This window comes from Cygnus olor, chromosome 3, assembly GCF_009769625.2.
Source record: "Cygnus olor isolate bCygOlo1 chromosome 3, bCygOlo1.pri.v2, whole genome shotgun sequence".
Lineage (NCBI taxonomy): Eukaryota > Metazoa > Chordata > Aves > Anseriformes > Anatidae > Cygnus > Cygnus olor.
The window spans coordinates 65,983,931-66,007,568 of record NC_049171.1 but is presented as its reverse complement, the minus strand read 5'-3'; the positions used below and the strand labels follow the sequence as shown (position 1 = coordinate 66,007,568).

General features: G+C 39.2%; 1 long non-coding RNA gene across 1 annotated transcript; it reads right to left on the bottom strand.

The window, feature by feature from the left end:
• Positions 1–1,157: 1,157 nt before the first annotated feature.
• Positions 1,158–23,399, bottom strand: LOC121068298. Its single transcript, XR_005818786.1, has 3 exons — positions 23,123–23,399; positions 17,144–17,333; positions 1,158–1,330 (listed from the first exon to the last, which is right to left on the bottom strand). It is a non-coding gene; the product is annotated as an uncharacterized LOC121068298 (long non-coding RNA).
• Positions 23,400–23,638: the final 239 nt, after the last annotated feature.

Genomic DNA, 23,638 nt, shown 5'->3' with positions numbered 1-23,638 from the left:
TCTTGAAAGAGTAGAACTTCTTTGGGGCTACTCAGGTTGGCACTGCAAACAAGTTGAACCTATGGCAAAACTTACAATGTTTTGCATGGGGACAGAGCATGTAACAGCTCTCCTACAAATCTAACTACTTAACACTTACTATATAAATTTTTCTTTGTAACTTTTTATGGGTTTCTTAAAGAAATGAGACTTACACAGCTCATTGTCTTCAGCCTCCTGCCTGTCTGTCTGTCAGTCTGTTTCCCCACACCAGTAACTTTTAAACATACTGAGTAACTTCGAAAAAATCTGAAAATTGCATAAATGTCCTAGGAACTTGGCAGGCACATTGAGAGAGGTCTTGAAGTCCTAACCAAGAAAGAGGCTGGAATAGGAGTTCAATTTTTAATAAAAACCAGCCGATCCAAAGGCAAAACAAAAATCAGCAGGAATCTGAACTTCGTAACTTCTACTTTTTATGGAATTACTTGCTAGAAATGCAAGTGACACACTTTGGAATACATGAGGAACGATTAACAATAGTTAAGCATCTTGTTAAGCACATGGAGCTTGGCAAAGCAGTGAGCAGGGGACAGGATGTGATAACCACATGAAAGTATCTAAAGCATTCAAATAACAGCGCAGGAAAGAAGTCGTGATCACTGCAACTCATGGCAGGCCACATATGAGCTAGTAACAGCAATCAACATAAACTTCTCACTCCCCTGTGTCGGCCTGAGTAGTGAAACATACATGTATGCAGGAGAGGAGCCCACCGTAACAGCTGGTGCCAGTTCTAATATTCACATTTGAAAAGGATCATAATGATCTGAAATTTCACAGCCAGGTCTAAAATCTGCTCACTCCACAAGACATCCCTCCTTCACACTAAAAATCTCATCCGTAAAACCAAGCTAATTTGGCTCCTGAGACTGTGAGGAAAATCCAAGATAAGTAGTCAAATGCCACAAATAGACAGATGTGGTACAAAACTTGGAGAGCACAGTGATGACTACAGCTTCATGGTGCTACATCCCCCCAGCTATGACTGATTCCTGAGATGTAGACCCACACCACTGAGCTCCTTCCTGAGCATTCATTTTGATCAGTAGTACACCTTCCATCCTAAAAGACAACATGCAAAGTTTTCACACCCACTGCCACTCCTCCTCACCAGATGTATTTTTGTCAAGTAGTTCTCTCTGAATTCCACTCCAGGCATCTGCATGCTGCTGTCATTTTTTCTGCCTGAGGTTAATTTTCTCGGTGTCCTGTTGTCTTCCTTGGTCCAGGAATATAATCCACATGGATTTCAGGATCCCTTTGCTCTAGTGGCATTTCCAGTTTCTGACTGTGGAAAAAATATCGATGTGAGTTCCTTGAAATCCTTTCCCTAAGAAGTGTCAATAATCATCATCCTGGCACACAGAAAAGAGACTTTGGCAGGTTGCCCAGTAACATCAAACAGGTCTGGAACAGTCACAAAAGCTCAGCTTTCTGTAACGTTACCTGACATGATTGTAAGAAATCGCATATCTGACTTCTAGGAAGTTGAAGAAATGATATATTCCTTGCTTAATTTTGGTCAGCCATATGACCTTTTTGATACGGTGTTACAAGAATTCAAGAAATAAACTACTTTCACTACCTATCTAATTGTTATTTCAGTGATGAAAAAAATAAAAATAAATATCTTACTGGTCAGGTTCACAAAAAATGCCCTGACCAGAGCATTCTTTATTTAACTTTATCATTCTATGAGCTGTGAGGTTTTAACCAAAGTTGCACAAAACTTTCTGCAAACTCAGAGAAGATTGAAGGATTTTTTTTTTCTCATTTTGAGCTTCACAAAACCCCAAAGGAAAGAATTGCTTTTTTTTCTTTACTTTTTGTCAGATAAGAAAAATATCAGAATTGAAATTGTTTGTAAACCACAGAAATCATTTGATTTTGAATCAAAGCCATTACCACAGTGTCAGTGTATATTGTTTGGCTCAGAGTTCCCTTGAGAGGCACAAGAACTTGAGTGAACCTGACATGGTCTGAAGGGCTGAACAGACTAACCTTCAGCATATCTCATTTCCTATATATGAATCTACTGAGGCCTGAATTGTATCCGTATTGAAAGTTCTTTAAACACCACTATATTTCCTATCCCAAGGAAAGAAGTTTTTCCCATTTGTTTCAGTACAAGTTCAGAGTCATTAGGTAGGAAATCCTATGTTGAAGCAAACTATTCTCAAATCAATCTATTAAATACACCCCAGAAGCACTCTTTCTCCATTTCTCAGTGTCAAAATGGCTCTGCTCTTCCTTTTAAGTTTGCCTTTATATTCTCAATATATCCATTTCTAAGATCATAATATAAAATTATCCAAAACTCCATTACATGTTCACAGTTTGACCAATGTATTAAATGGGGAAATGTTTAATGCCAGAAAAACAAAGAGGAGATGAAGTAGGAGAAGTCAATGTACACTAGTAGACAATGACTCTGTCGTTTTGTATGGCACTGAAATACCAAATAAGAAATCTGACCATAACCCACTGGTCAACAGTAAGGGGTTTTTTCCCACCATAAGACGTTTCTAACAGCAGCTACAGCAAGTGATGGAGAAGTAAATCATATTTTTTGCTTGACCCATGAACTATACTGAATATATTATGATACTTCTTCTTAATGGTTGTTATAATTTTGCACCAAGCCCCAAGACTCATTCAAACTCCACAAGCACATAAAATTTCCTGTTGCCAGCTCTTAATCAGCCCTAAAATAGACATTATAATCCTACAGCTCAACCAGAGAAATCAGCAAGGAGGCAAAGCATCCTTGCAAAAGGATGCTGTGAGAAAAAGCAAGCAGAGCAGTAAACTGCACCTTGACCCTCTGTGATGCACCTTCCCATCGCTGATATCAAATGATTTCTGTTCTTCTTTGCCTCCCATACACGTTTCAGTAAATACACAAAAGCCAAATATGTAAATGCATAATACCAAACTTAAGGGCTACCAGGAATTAAATCCTCAGCTGGCACAAATTATCATTGCTTGACTGAAGTCACTCTGCACTAGTGGATGAGCCAACTCTATATTTCTACTCCAGCAGTCAAGTTATTCTGGAATCCCACAGCTCTCTTTTCTATTTCTACTGCATTTTTTGTTTGTTTGTTTGTTCATTAGTTTGATTTTGCTATCATATCTTCTCCAAACCTGTTCATAAGAAAGCTATTATTGTTATTGTAATGCACATCTCGATAAAGATAGATTAACAAAAGTATCTTAATAAAAGAACACCAAGGATATTCACATTGTCACCGATTCCACTGTACAAGGTGGTGGGATGGATATGCATGTGCCATTCTGTGACCCTTATCGGACCACCATGAATGTTGTGCTACATTGCTCATATGCAGTCATTAGGTAAATGGCTGACAGTGAATCCTAAAGTTCAAAACAGCAGATGCAAGACAAAAATCTGTTTATATAAATAAACTGGAGGTCAGACAGGACATTATAAGAAAACTGGTTTCCACCTAGCGGAGACTGATATGAAATTGAATTTGTGTTACTAAAGAGTTACAGAGATCTGAGAAAAGTATTACAGTACTTACCATGACTAGCAAAAAAAAAAATCTTCAAAATGTTCTTATATTGTTAATATCTTGTTCCCCCCTTCTGTTTTCTCCCTCAGCTTTTTCAAGAAAGACTCCACCCCAGCCAAGAGGGAGAAGTTGTGTGGCAGTGATTAGATATTTTCCCTTAAAGTGATCAGTACGATTGATTCTTCACATCAGTATTACTCAGCAGGAAGGTAAACTCTAAAAGCTTTCTGGTCAAAAGCAAGCCTCATAGCCTTCGATCTTTGGCATTTCCCAGTCTATCTGACTCAACTTGTATAATATGAAGACTAACAGAGATGTGCCAGATGCCAGTTAGTCAGATCAAGAATCAGAGGCAAAGCAAATGTCTATGTAAGTGTACATGAAGCCTCTGCACTTCTCCAGCTGTTTTCGGGAGCTGGAGCAGGACTTGCAGTACATGGTACAGCCCATCGTTTCTGGGCAGTGGTTCCTAATAGTTTCTAGATACTCTGGTTTTCAGGCTCTGCAGTCACAAAGATTATTTCTGTCTTTAAAGTGCATTCATAGTTATGTCAAGGACTGAAAGGGGGCTGGGAACTCACAGGGAAAAAAAAAAAAATCCCTGATCCCTGACATGGAAGTACCATCTCTCAGGGTAAAGAAATCTTTCAGCACACATTTATTCCTTTTTCTGTCTTTCTGAGGAGGGTATCTGCTAGGCAGGCAATGTAAGTGGCCTGTTCACACACCCAGAAGCATCCTTTAAAAATTACCTGTGAAAATTCTCATTCAAAGAAAATCTGCTAATTAACTGAAGATTTGACAGTAGGAGTGGAGGTACTCAGCAGCATTTGGATTCACTGTGGAACCACACAAACACATGATATGACAGAAACACAAAGACATATAGTCTAAACAACATACCATGTCAGTCCCAGTAGGGATGCCACAAAACAAGAACAGTCCTAAAGGCAGGCTCTGCCATCAAACAGTTGCCTGTAAGTTCCTCTGAGGTTCTCTGAACCAATTTCCACCCCATGTGGTGTTGGGCCCCATTTTATGTGTCTAACCGCCACCCATTAGCAATATTGCTGTCTCTCCTTAGTGCTGTCCTTGCTTTCTCTCTCTCTGTCTCCTGTGGCCCAAAAACTCCCTGGCATTTTTGTGTTGACCTCCACTTTCACCTGTCATTTTCATCATGGAGTGAAGACTATTGTTCTTAGGACTGCTCTATTCACATGAACTGTTTCTAAACTGCTATTTCTGTATTAGTCTATTTTGATGGAAACCAATATTTTTAGAGTCCAACATCTTAGCATTCACAAAATTCTATTGGGATAGAACTGCTTAAATGGGTTTTAGCTTATTCACATATCTTTATCCTTTTTTTTTTCATTTCATTAATTCAGTTCTTTTTTAAAAATTACTTTCTTGATACCAATTTCAGGTCACCTCTGTTAATCCAGTGCCAACTCTGTTATTGCCATTTATCTTACAAAAACTAGATTTTAACATGTGAAATAGAAATATTCTTCATGTCATTTTATAAACTACCAAGTGCTTATTCAGACTAAAGCACTGATTTCAAAATCACAGCAAGCAACTAAGACATAATTAAAATTTTATCCCTACAGATTTTGAGAGATATACATATATATTTCCCTTTCTAAAAACGAAAGAAAATGGACACTTGTAGTGGGTTGCTTTAGCTTCATTTTATGTGAGAGCATGAAGAAATTCTTTCTTACAGGTACTAGACATGAGACAGAACAAAAAAATAAGATAGCAAACAAGCTTTCTGTTGAGATTTTTACAATCAAGATTTTATTTTGTTTAACACTGATATTTTTCCACACTTTGTTTTGTTTTCCCACTTTTTCTCCATTAGAGTAAGAATAGACTTGACATGTCTCTGCATTCAAGAAGAGCTTTCCTCCTGGGACCAAGTCAGTGAAATAGATTCACCCTTTCTCCAGCACAGTGATCAGTTGAATAAACACCATTTTACTATTCCTGACCCACCTGTGACCCTTCCCACACTGAAAACAGCACTAGTTGGTGAAATAAACACCTTGGATAATTGTTTTAGGGAAATATTTTGTCCATGCTTTTAAGTGGACTTCTCTATTCAAGATCCTTCAGGCCAGAACTTGTGAAAAATGCAAACAAAAGCCAGGTACCAGAAAACTGCTTCAAGGGTACCTATAGTCAGTATGTTACAGAGCCCATCAGTCAAAGACTTCCTAAGCCAGTTACAGGTATTTCCATTCTTCCACCTCATCTCCAATGATAATGTGCTCTGGGTCACCTTTCCATGCATCCCTAAAAAGCATTTTATTATTTTTTTTTCTCTCAGAGTCTTGATACCTTATTGTAGCCTTCAAATGCAGAACCCATGCAAACAAGGTCAGCGGTGGCCTCTGCAAGTCTAAGCATCACTTACAGCAATACAAACAAGACCTTCAAGCATAAACGAAACGTTAGTGTCCAACACAAACTAACCATCCTCAAGTTGTGTTTAGCTAAACCCCAACCCCAATGAAGTGCTGTAAGCTCTCTTGTACCTACACATGAAGTCTCAGAGCTCAAGTTCAGTGCTTGGGCCCTCGTCCTGCAGGAATCCTAGGTTAGAAAACAAGGCCAGTGTCCTGGCACTGTCCATTCTGCTTCTGTAGCAGATCAAAGGAGCCAGGACTCAACTCCAAAGTAGTGTCATTCCCTGATCATTTTTTTTTTTCACATGGTGGTCATATGTGCATCCGGATGCTTCAGTTTTATTCCCCGTGGGCAGTGAGCTAACTTATTTACAAGTGTAAGCCTCCTTCTCCTTGAGCTTAGGACCATCCTGGAAAATCAGCTAATGGCTTGCAAACAGCACAGTTTGAAAATGCTGTGTGTGTATATTCAATCTCAGCTACTTTTAAAAGATGATTGAGAAGACTCCTCAGGCACTGACTGCAGAGATAGAAAACAAGTCAGGACAGCCCAAAGCCATTACCTGCCATGCAGACCTGCTGAATGCATTGTGAGATGTAAGACCTGGATGATAACCAACACACTTGATTCCAGGGCCCAAGCTCCAACCTTCCCTGCATTTCCATGCAGAGACTGACACTAAAAAGTGAACCAAATCCAAACCAGCTTGTGTTTATCCTCTTTCTTCCTAAATCTTTATGTACTGTTGTGTCTCATCCTTTTCCTCCTTCACTACCCAGCATGTCCTATTGTTCTTATTTGTCAAGTTATCTAATTAGTTTGGGGCCAGATCAACAGATTACTCATGATAGCAGGCTAAGCAAATCACCCAGGAATAAGTGTTTACTGGATCAAGCCCTTAGCCTGTCAGCTCCTCAGAGCAGAGACTGTGCTTTATTATTCACATGCAGAGTAGTGTGTACACCAAATGTGTTATATACATAATTCATTTTAAAATAATAATGGCACACTAAGAATGAAAAACATGCCAGCAGGAAAGTTCACTGGCTGCACTACCATCAGTAACTCAGAGCTGCTCTCACACAATTCAGGCTTGGAAAACCAAAAGGATGATGTTTTGTTTAACGCAAAGAACCAAGAGCCAGAAGAGCTGCAGTACTATACACAGATCTGCCACAAAAATTGTCAGGACAAATCTTCAGAACTCTCTGTGCCCCTTTCGCTTCTGAAAATAATAATAATGAAAAGGGGTAAATATCTTCCTGCTCCTACTTGGCATATTCAAGGGTAAACCAGGGCTTGGACAGTGCCTTGAACAGACAATGTAATGTATACCAAACTTAAATCATATGTAATTGCATAATAACTCGGTTTTCAATGTAAGACAATGACACCTTATTGGCATTACTATTTGTGGATAATTTCTAAAAATTAGTGGTATGACACATACTTACAGGAAACAGACACTTCTCCACACCAGCGTGTGGGGGTGTGTGTGTAAATGCTATGTGAGCTACACATTTACAGATCACAGAGACTACACCAGAACAGAAAATGTTTTATGAGAAAATATAAACCCATGACATTGACCTGGCTGCTGCACCATTTAATCCTGCCTTGACCCTCCAGCAACTAAATATTCATGACTGGCATGACTTCCAGGCTTTCCTCTCACACCCAGTTGTACTTAAGAGTCAGAGAATTAACCCTTTGGCAAGCCAACATTTAGGGGGAAGGGTTGTCTCTTCCTCTTACTGTTATGCTAGTGTCTTTTTTCACTTTGCCATCTACAATAGCCTGGCTATTCTTCTTTCATATTTAAAAAACCTTTATGCAAATCAGGCTGGTAGCACAGCAACCTAAAGTTCTTGCATTAATGCAGAGTATTATTCACATATAAAAATTCCATTTAAATCCCATTAAGGTTATGACATAAATCCAAACAAACTAGAAAATGCACAGTTAAGGTGGAAAAGTGACATATGTCTTCCAGTCTCTTAGCAGAAGAAAGCAGAATAAGAAACCTATTAGAATGCCACCCAGTTGGGGCAAGGCACAAAAGCACATATGTTACCTTCCTGCCTTTTAACTGTTCATTCCATTGCATTTGGGATTGCTTTGTTTTATTTTTTCCTTGATGTCTGTGTCCCAGTGTCAGTGGTCCTGGAAAATAGTATTTGTCTCTAAATACTTCCAAACAATATCCATTCTGAAGGGCCTGAGAGGCAGCCTCCTGTAAAACAACTGTAAGCTAGGAAAAAGAAAATCAGATTAGCATTTTATATTTTTCTAGAGGTGTTTCTGGGGTATAGTCAGAAGCAATGACACATATGACACTATTTTGCAAGTGTCCCAATTAACAACACTGCCGTTACAGTCTGGAAGCACCTACTTCTGTTCTCGCGTGTTCCTCCCTCTGAATTCCTGACACTTCATAGTAATGAACTACACAGCAAGGCCTTGCGAAAGAGTCGGTGTAAGACCAGAGATATGCTCCTGAAATACATAAAACACTCTGAGTCATGGCTGAGCTGAGGATGTGGGTGAAGGCACCACTGCATTTTGGATAATCCACTATAGCTAGTGAGGCTGTGAAGTGCAGAGGCACTCCTAAGCCCCCACAGCTGGTGTTGCACATCTCTGTACAAGCAGATGGTTCTCTCTGCCTATTATGTTGTTATATTATATTAAATAAATGTTGTATTATATTAAATAAAGTTTTACCCTATTGCCCTGTAACAAGGAGAAGGGGAAAGGGGAGAGGTTGGTTTGTTTTTTTGCTGCATTACCCAAGCTGCAGATTAGCAGGGAAATTTCAAGGAGAATCAGGCCCAAAGTATGTGCCTCTCCATATGTTTGTCGTATAGGCAAGAACCGCATAGCGGGCTGTTACTGGAAAGTGTGGGATATATTCTTTTTCTTTGGAGCTGAATGAAACTTGATTGCAGTCTTCTGTCTTTTTGGTAATGATAAGAGTACAGAAACAAGCTGGTTCAGGCAGTGAAGCTGTTGTCTTGACTAGAATCCCAAGTTTGATTTGAATTAGCCATTCGTAAGACAGACATACATATGCACACACACACAAGCACACACACAAAGCTTTGAAAGCAGTTCCATCTGTTTTTCAGTAAGACTGGGTCATAATTAACAAGAGTGGAGATATTTTATGTTTTCTGTTTGTGACCTGACATGTCTTCCTTTGTGTTGTCATTGAACACTTCTGTCCTAAACAGAACTGGTATTAATTGGGGATTCGGTAGAGGGGGGGGATAAAGGTTTAGAGGGGGGTTGCTGTTTTTTAAATTTATTTTCCTTCATTCTGCCTTGAAGAATTTATTTTTCCTGTCCTCTGTTCTAAGCAAACATACTACAAATTATACTTTGAATAAAACACATCACAGACTTCCATGGAAACAGCAATCAGCATGAGGAAAGAGTCGAAAGTGCTCAAGGTTACAAGAATACTTTCTACAGAGCCATCACAAGATACATGTTGAACCCTAGCGAGTACAGAAGAAGCTGACATGACAGTACAAAGCTAAATGAGATCACAAAGTTTGAGACAGTGAGGGAGGAAGGGGACATGTGCCCAAAGCCATTCTTTCCTGCCAATTATCGAATCCTTGACAAATCACAGACACTCAGGGTCTCTTTTGGATGGACCTTCAGGGAAGGTTGAGAGAATGGATTAAAGTGGGGATGTCCAGTGTTTTCTTGGACACTCTACACTTCAGATTAATAAATACGTTGAATTAGATAAACATCTGCTGTGCGTGTGAAGGATGACAGGTGCCTACAGATATATGCTATGCTGACGTTTATAGGAGACACTTTTGGCTTATGTCCTCAGAGGGCTCTTTCAAACCATGTTGAACTGCTGCAGAAGTCAGGTTTTCTCTGGATTGTGAAGGAAAATAGGTTATATGGCAGACATGAAAAACATGGAGATGAAGAACGTGTAGCTAACAACTCTGTTAAGATATATTTTTGAGAAGTCTTTCTTACAAAGAAAGATTTTTTTGTCCTTATTAAAGTGTTCTTAACTCTCCTCAACATCCAGGTACTAAAGGACTCCATCTTTTCTTCTGCTGTTTCTAAATGTTTATGTATGCCCAGAGACTTATCTAGAGCTCTGACACTACAAGTTTGTCTTCCACCAAGGACCTCTGGAAGCACTCCTCTTCTGCTCCATTCTATTCACAGCTCTGCTGCTGCAGTCACTTGTCTTGCTCCATGGTCCACATCTCCCCATCACATACTTTCCTTTCTCATCAGATTTAAGACTTTCGTTCACAGTTGTCATTTCCATGACTGCTTATTCTAGGTGAGCATCTGCTTCTCAAACCAAATCGCTCCGTAAGTTTTCAGTTCTTCCTTCTATACCCACTACTCTGCTCCTTACTTCCATCCAAATATCCTCCCTTCTTGAGAAAATTTTTAATAAAGACTGGCTGTAATAAAAACAGTAGGACAGTTTGTACTTTTCTTCCAGAAGCCTCAATGTGTTGACATTATACATCTGTAAATTTTTAAGGTTATCAGTCTAAAGACAAGAACCAGCATCCTTTATTTTTTAGATCCAAGCATGTAGCTCAAAATCCAGAAATATAAGGATCTTTGTGGTCTCTTGAGCTACAGATAGACTGACTTGAAAGGTTTGCATCTCACTCTGCTATATCCTGCCTGTCATCTGTGCCATCTGATCAAGTTTCCTGTCCAGTCAGATCTGCTAACTGAAATCACCTTGTGTTTCCTCCCAAATCTCAATCAGCCCATAGAAACTAGGTAGCTTAAATATTAGGGTTCAAGGTCAGGGGTATTTTTAACATGGCTCATTTTGGTTTAAATGGACTAAAAAGATCTTATGCAAGGAGCTCAGCTAGAAGATACAACAGAGTATGAGGGAGAGCAAGGCTTCTCAAGAAGAGGATGTTACATTCACTGCTAAGGTTTCAGTGCTACACAGTTCCTCTGCATGTGTGAGTGGCTCTATTGACTTTTCATACTTTCAAGTGCAGAAGTAATTTTTTTTCAAGCAACTAAAAGCCTAAGTGATTTGATCAAGGCCACAAATCAGCATTCCAGAGACAGGACTATTATAATGTTCTAGTAAGCCTGTCAGATTTTAAGCTTAAACTCTGGAGACAGAAGTCACCTTTTATCATATGTTTGAAGTGTGCCCAGCATAACAGAACTCAATCCATTCTGAGGTTTCCGAGTACTCATTTAATACAGATAGTAAATACCATGTAGACTAATGTGCATGGGACTTTACACAATTTTTTTACTCGTAGGATCATAAAAACTTCAAACCTTTAGCAGAATATGGTGGGTCTACTTCCAAATGTCTCAAGCTACTTTCCTAGATTCCATAAAATAAAACATACCCTGCTAAGAAAAGTTTCCCATATGGAAATTTTCCTTTCAGGTTGTTTTGTTCCCTTTATAACTACTGGTGACAGCATAGCATTTGAGGCATAAGGAGGAAGTTATGCCGACTAGCTATTGTGAGAGGGGATAAAATAAGGGTGGGCAGAAGATGAAGAAAATATTGTGAGTAAGCTTAAAAGGTGTATTAAATCTCTTCACCTGCATTGAACCCAGAATGGTGCTAATTATGAGAATTAACGTGTTTCCTGCACATAACGATAGGTTATGTCAGCTGCTGGAGAGAGCTGGTCTGGTGTACCCACTCAGACTTTAAAGGACAGCCTACAGATTGCTTATACATGTAGCCATGAAATAAATGCTGGTATCCTAACCTGCACTGTGAAAATACGAGTCTATCAGAAGGGAACAGGCAAGACAGCATTATCCTATGTCCAAGAATGTACCCAAAAACAAACATATACACTCTCAATAAGTTATAAGAGCAACTTCATTTCTGTCATATCTAATCATCTTCAAAAAGTGCATCTGTTGACCTTATTAGTTTCCAGATCAGCTCTTCCCACCCTCTCTACCATTTGCTTAACAGATATATGAGCTTTGTGGAAAACTTATATGGGGTTCAGTTCCTCCAGCCTACCTTCTACTTTGTGTATCTCAGCGAAGGATTGATTGAGTGATAAAAAGGGTCACATAGACACACATACTTTGCCTGACAAAAAACCTTCAAAAGATAGGGAAACCTTGTGTAGCCTTATCCTATTGCCAGCTGTCCAAACATAACTTCAGCTCTGAAGGACCAAGACTCTGTATAGTTTGCAGAAACTTAGCCCCAAATATACCGTAAAAGTCTCAGTAAATGAAATTCAGTGCACATTCTCCTGTTCTGATATTCTTTTAAGTAACACTGCCTCAGGATACATTAGTTTCATTATCTCTGTATCTATAATAAGATCCTCCTGCATGACAGCCCAAGATTGCCATTTATCCTTCCCACACTGACATGTTTCATTTTGGTTAGTGGAAACCAAATGGAAACTCATGTTATGTGAACCACAGCACTGTAATTCCTACTCAGTGTTGTATCATGGACATGACATTTGGCCCTGAATCCTTCCCATGAGAGAATGGATGTTGTACTGACTCAGAATAAATATTGCTGACTCCTTCAGCAAATGTTTCAGTTTTAGCTGAACTGATCTAAAAACTTTCCTTTGGGAAAAAAAAAAAAAAAAAAAAAAAAAAAAACTATTTGTCAGTAAACTATATTTATTAGTTTTCACTTCTAAGGAGCATGTTTCATACAGATAAACATCATGTTGGAAAATTCCCAGCAAGTTCTTCTCAGTTGTCAGACATATTTTGCAATAGGAGAAAAGCATTAAGTAGCAGCTTATTGCTGTGCACAATTTCTTGTTTGGCTGAGACATTAATCTTTACAATGAAGACAGAAAAATATAGACTCCATCCTTGGTTCCCATAACATTTAGGAAGAACATTTGAATGCAGAATAGCAGGAACCAGAGTACCTACACTAGGCATGTGTGTTAAACTTTACAGCACCTACAGATACTTAGTCCCAGTATGATGACCCCAAATTAGCATCCCTATACAGTCAGCAAAGAGACTTTTCCATCCCAAAGAGATTCAAAAACCTAGTGCTGAGTGAGAAGCTGCTTAAAATGGACAGTAAGAAATAGTAAGTGGGGGGGGGTATCTGACCTGCTCATCATCTGAGGACTTTCAGTGTTAGATTCAAGGCAGTTTCAATTATGTGCTTCCACCTAGAGTGAACCCAGACCTGAAATGCTCCTCTAGGTACTCAGCAGTGGTGAGATTCATGGATCACAACCTGGAAATGGGAAATGAGCTGAGCATCTGCATCTGCACTTTATGACAACCCTTTAGAGGCACCTGTACCTTTTTTTCTGCACAAAAGGGGCAGAAAGGAGTGGGAGAACACTCCCACTTATAGATGGAGCTGGTTCTTCTAATGGAGAACTATAAAATGGGTTTTTCTGAGATTTCAGAGGACTATGTTTAGTGACCCTGCAGACCCTTTGCTATTTCCTGTGGGCTTGTGCTTCCTGAGACACACGTTGCTTAAAATCAACAACACATCCCTGGGACAAACATTACTACTTCAACACCTCCTCACCCACCTATTCAAGAACATGGCATGGATGTGAGCTCTTTAGCTCAGCTTCACTGTTGGAGGTTATGTTCTATGTGCAGCAGCTGCAGAAGACACCTAGAAACCAGAGAGCTCCAGATAAATAGCAGAGTTATTACTGAAGATATCCAGGGTTCAAGACTTTCAGCAACTCTGGATATCTCTCTGGATATCTACTCTGGTAGATAGTCTGTGCTGAAATCCTTTCTGAAAGGACTAGGACTATGACTATGGCAGAGGTGGGGGAGCCATTCTGGAGTGGCACTACCAACTCCACCAACAGCTCTTTCGCATGCATCAGTGCCCCATCTCACACAGGGATTCACCGGAGAGATGCTATGACAAGGATCTTCCACATTTCACCTCAAGTCTTTCTGGTCGGTTTTCAAAATGCATAACTAATGGTGTGCTACTGAGGAACAAGGTTTTAATTCGTACCAAAGATGTGGGAAGAGAATAACGTAGTGGAGCATTTCACTCACATTCCTCTCAAACAGAGCTGTAAATGCTCTGTTGAAGAAGGCAGGGTGACATCCATAATTTCTTCCAGTCAGCCCAGCTTGGCAGAGCTGACCAAAAAATGACCCATTTTTCCTGGGGAAGATGTTGAATAGTTGGCCATGCTTCTCACTGAGCACTGAGAAAAGAGAACTTCTCCTGTAAGTTTTTTTCAAAAGTTTGAGTACCTTCTCAGAAAACATCTTGTGATGTCTTAGCTGATGCAAGATACAACAAACAAAATGTTATTATCTGAGGTGAGGGAGAGGAGGATTATTCTGACTAAACATCAGCATAAGCATAGTCACGTTGAACCTTATAGTCTTTGATGAGATTAATAACTATCAACTCACAAATCATATTGTCCTAAAGAAAACAACTGAAACCAATCAAAAGAATCTCTCCCTAAAAAATGCTTATTCTCTTTACTGATTATAAAGGGATTCTGTGGTGACTGTAATCCTTAAATTCTTGCCATGTAAATGTCTAAAGCTAGGCGGAAAGAAGCTTACCCTGCTGTTTTAGGTCAGATCATCTAACCAGAATTGCAAGTAACACTTTAACTCCTTTATAGCACGAATTCATAAACCCCGTTCTCTTTCCACCAGCTTTTGAGTGTCTGTCAGCTTTTTGAGTGTCTTTTTGGCAAGGCAAAAAGGAGCCTTTCTATAGCCTTTGCTGATTCCAGCTTTGTTTCTTATTTCATCATGAGGTAATATAAAGTATCATGCCTTATTTGCTTGACCATTCATGAAATCATTAAAAAACACAACTGTGCCAGTACTTTATTGCATTGTTCCTCAGGAGCAAGATCAGTAGTACTACTTCACATGCAAGCCCTCCTCTCTGTGCTGCTGCCAGTCATTCATTGGATGAGGCAGGACTCACGATCATTTGACAATCATGCTGTTTCACCTTAAAGATTTGCACTTCATGCCAGCTTGTTAACATACCATTGTAATGCATTAGGTAAGAATCTATATAATAATAAATACTTTGTTTCAGATACCTTGATTAAAATTTGTTTGATCACATTGATTGTTTTCCTAGTAAAAACTGACATCATTATTATGTGCAACATGTTTTGTCAGGTTGCCTGTGCAATGGAAATTACAAAAAAAAAAAAAAAGAAATTGCATTTTTCCCGTATAGTTTCTTTAATTTTGATTGACACTCTTTAAATGTATTTCCCCTAGAATATTATACCTCATAACCCTGAAATAAACATTAAAGGCTGATCTATTCTTTCTTGATTTTAGAAATGCAGGAGGATAAAGTGTGCAAGCTAGACCAAGAAGTTACTTAGTGATGTGACAGGAGCTGGTGGCTGAGCCTGGCCACTTACTCAGCCTATATCACATCTTCATGAAACACAGAACAACCACCTCTCACTTGATAATTTCACAGAACTGGAGTCACAGAGCTCGGAAAGGACCTCTGGAGATCACGTAGTCCAACACCCCTGCCCAAAACAGGGTGAAAGCAGGAATCCAGCAGGCTCCGACCAGCTATTCTAGCCCTGGGAGAAAGAATGTCAGCAGCACCCATCCCTCAGAGGGCTGACAGCCCCATGCTCACCTTCCCTACAGCCCACACAGAGGTCCCTAGCTGAGCCCTGGCCTCATGCTGGCACAGAGGTTGTGTTGCCCAGCTTCCCATAATACGACAGACCTTTTTATGTCTATATACAGCTCTGCATCCTCATCCCATCCTCTGGCAGAGAACTGCTTTCTGGCTCCAGTCTTCCTCATCCCCTCTCACTTTCCACCCCTCAGCTCTCTTTGTCTGTGTCTCCCCTCACTTTTACTGTTTTTGTCCAGCCAGCAGAAAACGACAGCTTTTTTTTTTTTTTTTTTGTCCCGCAAGAATGAGACCTGCTTGTTCTGGACAAGGAGGTTTTTCCAATCTTGCTTGTCTCCACATATAGTCAGTATTTGCATAACATATTAAGTATGTGGGGAAAGCTCAAAGGATTTGGTTCAATGCTTTTTGGATAAGCACCTGAAGTTTGGCTGTTTGTGCAATCCTAATCCAAACAAACTGATTCTTGAGTTAATGGCCTGGAAATCTTGTGAGAACAGGCTGTCTCGCAGTACAAGATTTCTTGTAATTTTAGCTTCTGCTATTGGAATGGGAGTACAATGAAAATAACTTCATGTACTATTTTGACACTTCCTTTCAGGGATTCAGGATAAGAGAGGAGGAAAGTTACCCAGACTTTTCCTAGCCTTAAAAAAGATTAGTCAGCTTAAGCTGATGTTTCAGGTGAGACCTCAGGATGGGAGATTATGCCATCCCAGCCAATTCAGCTGTTCTCTTACAGCAGTGATCACAAACTCTATAGATATGCATCAGGTATTGGTAAAATAATACAGTACATACTCTGACTGACTGGCTAATAGGAATCTGTCAAACTATGAATGCTCTAACAGTCACATAATAATAACACAGCACTACTGAAGGTAATAAATTATACACTTGCCACCATCCCTCACGTATTCTATACGGATCATGGAGTTATGGTTATTGGTTGCAGTGTGTATTACCAGGTCCCAGGGTCAGAAGAACAGAGTTAAATGATGTAAGGGAGTAAGTAAAATGATGATCTATGTTCAAAAACAGCACTAGCCTTGATACCTATTTACCTCATGCAGTATGTTTATATACTGAGTGTGAATAGTCAGGTTCCCTGAAAAAGGAGAGAAAATTGACAATACCAGGAGCAGAATAGTGCTTTCCATTTATCAAGAATTTGGGATTGAAAAGATTATTTATTTTTGGAGGTGCTGCAGGTTAGGGGGGGATCACTTAGAGTTGGCAAAGCTTCTCTCACAGACCTATAAGGCTTTATACCCAGTAGGATATTTATTTTCCTCACCAAAGTTCACCTGAGACGATCATGTGAAAAGAAAGTATTCCAAGTAGCTGCTGTGTGCCACGCTCTGATAACAACTGAGCCTGAGACCAAAGGCCAAAATAATCCTAGCTTATTGTTACTGCCATTGCTCCTACTTGAGCAAAAGGAGCAATTTCTCTCTGTTTAGGCAATGCAGTATTTGTGCTTTAGTTTGAAGTATCATCCACTTACTTTTTATTCATGAATCCTTTCAACTTCATTCCGTCTCCACTCTTCAGAGTATTGCATATCCACAGATTCAGTAGACCTCAAAGACAATGCTGATATATCATAACTTATACTCAAGGGAAGCACAAGGGCAGAATAAATAGTGGCTCTGTACTATAAGAGGCTGTTCCCAGATTCACCAGGGAAGCAGGTTCTGGATAGGGAAAAACAAACAATTACACAAAATTGTATTGCTAAAAATTCCCAATTACATAAATCAATGATATTTTATACTGTACATGGATTTATAGACTATTTTGGATTGACTGATACAGCTATCAGCCACATACTGTCAGCAAGCTCTGTATCTCTTGTTGTCAGCAAAAAATAAAATAAAAAAATAAGGAGGGTGTTACTTTTACATCTGAGATGAAATTGAGTTGTATTTTCAAAGCAGATGTCATCTCAAGAAAAAATTATGCTTAGGCAGGAGTTTTCATGTAAATAATTTTCTGCTGGGCAATCCATCGTTTTTTTTTTTTTTTTTTTCATTATTTTTTTTTAAGTATCTATAAAAGCTCAAAGATTTCTAAGAACAGCTATAATGCTAGGGCAGAAGACAGGAAAGTGGAAACAGCCTAGAGCCCAAGTCCCCCAAGTTAAAGAATTGCTAACTCCAGCTGCCTTTTGCTCTTTTACCTGTTTAAGTAAAAAAGTTATCTCCCCACCTCTCCCCTTCTGGCTCCTGCCCAACATATACGTTATGTCCAATTATGCCTCTGGAAACCATTATCAAGGCCAGGTGAGGGTAACTGGACTAACTGGAAAACAGCATCCATTCTCTTACTAAGCATTCAGCTTGTCACATCTTTATTACACAGCATGCTTTTAACCCTTCCCATTTCTGTGTAATGCAAAACACACATCTGTACCATATGCCAACTTGACTTGTTTATGCCCTCCCCTGAAAACAATGAGGTTGCTCCAGTGTAATTGAACAGAATTTGAGCAATAATCCTGGCTTTCTCCTGAAAATGAACAGTAGTGCATGAAAGGTAATATAACCCTATTTTGCTGAGTGCAGGGCTCTGAAAGGTCACACTGGTAGAGAGACTGTGAATTGTTTGGAAAATAGCCAATTTGATTACAATGGGCAATTCTGAGCTTATTGTTTGTTTGTGTCTATCCTGCCTAAAGTGGCATCATTTGTAATAACAACAGTATTGTTGAGGCACCGTGGAAGAGATCACAAGCCCACTTTCTATTCTGTTGAAGAATCAGAAAGGGGACTTAAATATCAAAAACAAGATACAACCTATTCAACATTGTCTAAAGTACAGATATGCAAATGCAAATTCAGAAAGAGTAAACTAATATTAACATATACCTGCTAAACAGACAAAAGTAATAGTAGTTTGGGGGTAAAAATAATATTAAAAGCTACTATAAAGTATTGAAGGATCATTTCCATTTTTACAAATAAAAATTTCAAAACAGATTGAATCTAAAGTATTTGCTCTCATTGTCTAGGTGTAAGTCCCATCACTTCCTCGGAATTTGCCTTGCACTTTGCTGTTAACCAGTGGTTAATGTGACTGATTCAGATTCACATAACAACAGTGTCTCAGGTGATTCACATGGGCTCCTTGTCTTCCAGTAAATGGTGGGACTCTAAAATTGCCATATGGAGACTAGAAACCCATATATCTTCTCATAACTGTACTGTTGGTTTTGTCTATATAATTGTCTGATGTGAAACATTGTTGTGAGGGTCACTATAGATAAATGGGTTTTCCCATTTTCTGTTTGTTGTACGCATATTTCAAGATATTCCTATATTTGTTGAGGGTTTGCAATCATCTGGTACATCTAACACACATCCACCCTGGGGTGTACATGCTCAGCAGGTCTAACATCTTTCAGAAATATGGTAGCCCTAATTATAAGCTCTTGCAGATGGGTTGCTTACAAATTGAATCTCCCTTTCCATTTCTTGCATATTTATAAGTATCTGATTAATGAATAACCATAGGTAGTGGACTGCAATGTGAACTGCAACGGACTTGCAAATGACCTGAGTAATTTTAGAGGAGACCACATCAACCTGCTTCTAAATTCCCTTGTTTCATTTAGGCACACATGCAAACTAAACTGAAATCAGAGTCACTCCCTCCAATGTCCTGGCATGATGACTGCATAATTCACTAATAAAGTGAATCATTAGCTCATCATTTCTTGATGGAAATCAACTCTGCAGTTTCTACCTAAACATTAGGGTTGAAAGTATGGTCTTAATAAAAAGGAGAAGAAAAAGAAGAAAAAAGGGAGAAAAATAAATAAATAAATAAATAAAGATATATATCTATGTTTCTTCTAAAGATAGCAAATATATATATGTATATATATATTTGCTATCTTTAGAAGCTTCTTTAGGTTTCTACTCCTTGATGTGTTATACTGAAGTTTTGGAGATGGTAAACCAGAAGTCCATTTCTACCAGAAATATCCAAAATGTTTCCACTCAGCTTGATAAGTGTCAAGGACTAACTAGAGACCCCACACTTGCTGTCATAACCTCATCGTTTTTTTCTTTCTAAGTTCCTGAATCATATAGGTACTCTCATCCAAATACTAGATCTTGGTGAAGAATGATTGTCACTCTGGCTTTCTAGTACCAAAGAACCTTTTCTTAGTTTCATACTTTTCTGCTATGGTTGTCTGTGATGCTTTTCATGAAATATTCTCCTAACTTAATTTCCAAAAACACTAAGACAGTAGAGAGTAATATGAAAAATTTCCACCCAATATTAAAGACTGATGGTCTCATTTTCAATTTTCAGGTCATTAAGAACACCTCCCAAAATCATCCATTTTGTGATGGTCTGGAGGCCTTGGTCTAGTAAAAGGCAAGGGGTGTAAAGAAAACGTTTCATGTGAGCCATTTAAAAGCTATCATAAATAGACAGTCACAAATGGAAAGCAGAGTGGACTACAATTTTTTCAGCCTTTTCCAGCTATGATGGAGAGATTTCATGCATATTTCCAGCATTTTTTTCTTTTCTTTTCTACTGAAAATTGGAAGTTAAAAATCATGCCACTGTTCTTGACACAGGATCCTAGGGAAAAGAAAGACCAAACAAATTATATATCTTTATTCAGGTTACTGAGTTTCTCTCTGTCAGAAAAAAAAGATGCAGAGAAATTTGGTTGTATGTAAGCTTTTTGAGAGAGATATCAAGACATTATTAGAAAGCAGGGGTAGGCAGCAAATAGTTTTCATATCCATAAAAATTTTATATTTCAATTATTTCTTCCAGCCTCAAAAATGAAATCTCACAGAATCATAGAATAATGTAGATTGGAAAGAACATCTTTTTGCAGAATGAAACAGCCAAAAAATGGGTTTTGTTCCTTCAAATAGTTTAGAATAATCCAAACACATCAGGAGAATATTACTTTCTACAAATCACCTTTATGAAATACTGCAAAAAGTAGTGGTGCTTTCCTAATTGTAGAAGGAGTGACATCTTATGCTTTGAATATGTGAACTGAAGTTATATTTATGTAGACGAAAAAAAGAAATTAAAATCCCCCCGTCAGCTAACTAAAACTATTATCCCTGCCCAACTGTTCCTGTATAAATGTCAAGTGGTATCACAGTTCATCTGTTCTCTCACTCAGCCACAGTATATAGTATTTCTAATGCAGAAAATACAGTATTTTCTATCTTAAATAAAAGAAAGGAGAGCAGGAGAACAAACCCAGCTTCTTTTCCTCCTTTCTTATAAGTAACCTTGAATGAGGAGTGTACAACTTACGCCTGCGCATCTCATCAAGAATATATGTCATCTCTCTAAATAAGTATCATATATCTCAATAGTAGGGTCAGTTCCCACCTACCCCTTCTCAGTAGCTGATCTATCATGTTAAATCACATGCTTTTTGATATGAGTGTCAATGTAGATCTGACATTAAAAAAATAAGCCACAGTGGGGCAGAAAAACAGAAAAAAATACAGAAAAAAATTAACTCTTTATGCTCTCAAGTCACAAAAATCTAGAGAGATTGGTGTTCAGTTTATGCTCTTCTGCACAGAATATTTTAGTTCAAGTATTTTGAATACATGGACACTTTTTCATGAACCCATCTTCCCTTTCTTTTTCTGCCCTCCTAAGCTACATGTTCCTTTTCTTTCATTTTTTGTTCTGCAAGAACTTTGCTGCTTCAGCTTCCATATTACTTCTTCATCTATACCTGATACCATTCCCTGCCACAGTCATCTTTTTCTCCAAATTAAATAAGCTTAAAATACATCATTCCCAGAGGCCTTTAAAAAATCAGACATCTGCTAAAACAGAGAAGGCTTGTAGTATTATTAAGACTTAAACTAATATTTGACCTGATCAGGAGTTTTCCTGGTATTTTTCCACAAATTCAATGTCAAAATTTTTAATGGGAGCAAATGTACAAGCTTTAAGAGGCATGGGATTGTTCATCAAAGCAAGAGAGAAGAGCAGGACTTCCTCTCCAAAAGACCCACCAACCCAGTATTAGGGGATTCAGGCCTACATAAATAACACAGCCCTGCTCCAGTGGCTCAGGGTTCATTCAGGCTGCCATACTTTGCGTGGAAGAGGCTGAGATCCAGTAAGAGGAGCAGGAGGGCAGCCAACACAGTGACTCGTTGGGCACTTCTCTGGGCCTTCTCTGGCCCTGAGGGCAAGCAGCAACGGTTCCCACAGGTCTCCAGCCTTTCCTTCCCCCCAAGCACAACCTCATCCATATAGCCCAAGGGTACAGATCCCCACCTGTGTCATCCTTCAAATCTTATCTAGGCAGAGACTGGGTGGTAGCACAGGCTGAAACAGGGCCCACAATTCAACCATGTGGGTGACCATGCACCAACACCCCAGCTTGGGCCTTGGCTTTTCCGACCAGCCTGTTAGGCCGAAGCCCTTGTTCCAATCCAGGCACCCTGGACTTTACATGCTGTGTGTTAGGTAACCCTAAACAATAAGGGGTGCCTAGGTACACCTCTTTCAGGTGCATCTGTGCTGTCCTTTGCAGGCAGGTCCCACTCCTCATCCTCTGCACTGCTTGCATATTGGTGCTGGTTGTGCACACCCAATGGCTTTCTGGAGGAGCATCTCCTGGACCAGATGTTGTTCCAAAGACTGTCTATCTGCAGCATCTCCTAGTTCTGTTTCAAAAGATTCTGACTTCATCCCAGTAAAAAAGAAAGTGTGGGAAGGTACATAATCTTGAAATTTTTGGAGAAATCTTTTCCCAGTCATATTTAGTAACAGATGCCTCTACTATGAAGCTTCTCTCTTGTGCAGTTAAGCCCCAGTCTGGCTTCCTTCAAAGTCAGCACCTTCCTACTGACAGAAACTAGACAAGACCGTTGCACTGCAAATCTTTGCCAAACAGCAGTCTTACTTCAATAAATGACATACAAAATGCTACTGGCTTGGCAATAGAGAGATAAAACAGTCCTCTTGCAGTTAGAGGATATCTCCCTACACAGGCAGATGCCAAAAGATGTGTACATATAAAAAGTACATGAATAGAACTAAAACTAAGATTATTATTTATTTCAGCCTGAAAAGACATGGCCTGAAACACTGCTTTTTCCTCAAAAAAGAAAACAACTTGAGTTTGCTGGTTTCACAGTGAGACCTTTATACCATGGACTCCAGTCCTGTTCTGCAGGAGGGGTTTATTTTATCCACCAGCTTGTAAATGAATTGGGATGTGATAGACAGTGCGTTCACAAAGGGTCCTGTAATAGAGGAACATTGAAAGAAAAGGACCCAGAGAACAAAGGCAGTGACGGGGCACACGTTAGGCCTCCTTGACATATTCCTTTAGATTAACAGCAAATGTTATACTGTTCCCAAGAGTGCCTGTATCCCAAATGTTAACCATATCCTTACAAATAATGCAGAGGTAAGTGATGAAGTATACACAGACTTGCAAGAAGGAAAGCTTTAAAGAAGATACCAGGCCTTCAGTGAATGGTGGGTTTTCCAGTCAGGATCATGGGTTTGGGGCTCTGCAAGGACAGCTCTGGAGAATGGCCCGTGTGTCTCACAATGCTGCTTGCCTTCCTGCAGCTCCTCCACTTCTGGAAGGTGGTCTTGGGAAGCAGACATTCATACCATGCTTGTTTCCAATTTATTAATTAGAACTAAATAACTGGGCAAAAGTGTAACGTGTATAAACAAACACAATTAGAATAAAGTGTGGAAGCAGCAAATTCATCTAATGATCAGGTTGATTAAATTACTTCACATAAACCAACAATTCCTTATAAGCTCTGTGTAATAATTTAGGAAGGCTGCAGTCTTGTTTAGCTCTCAGCCCAGAAAATAACAGGGCTTTTATCAACTCTCAGTGCCAAGTGACATATTTAAGTTCCAGCCAAATAGCTGGTACAGGGAGTGTCAATCGCTCCCAGGCTGAAACTAGTGTTGAGATGGCAGCTCTGCTGCCAGCTCTGAGAGCTTGTGCAGATTA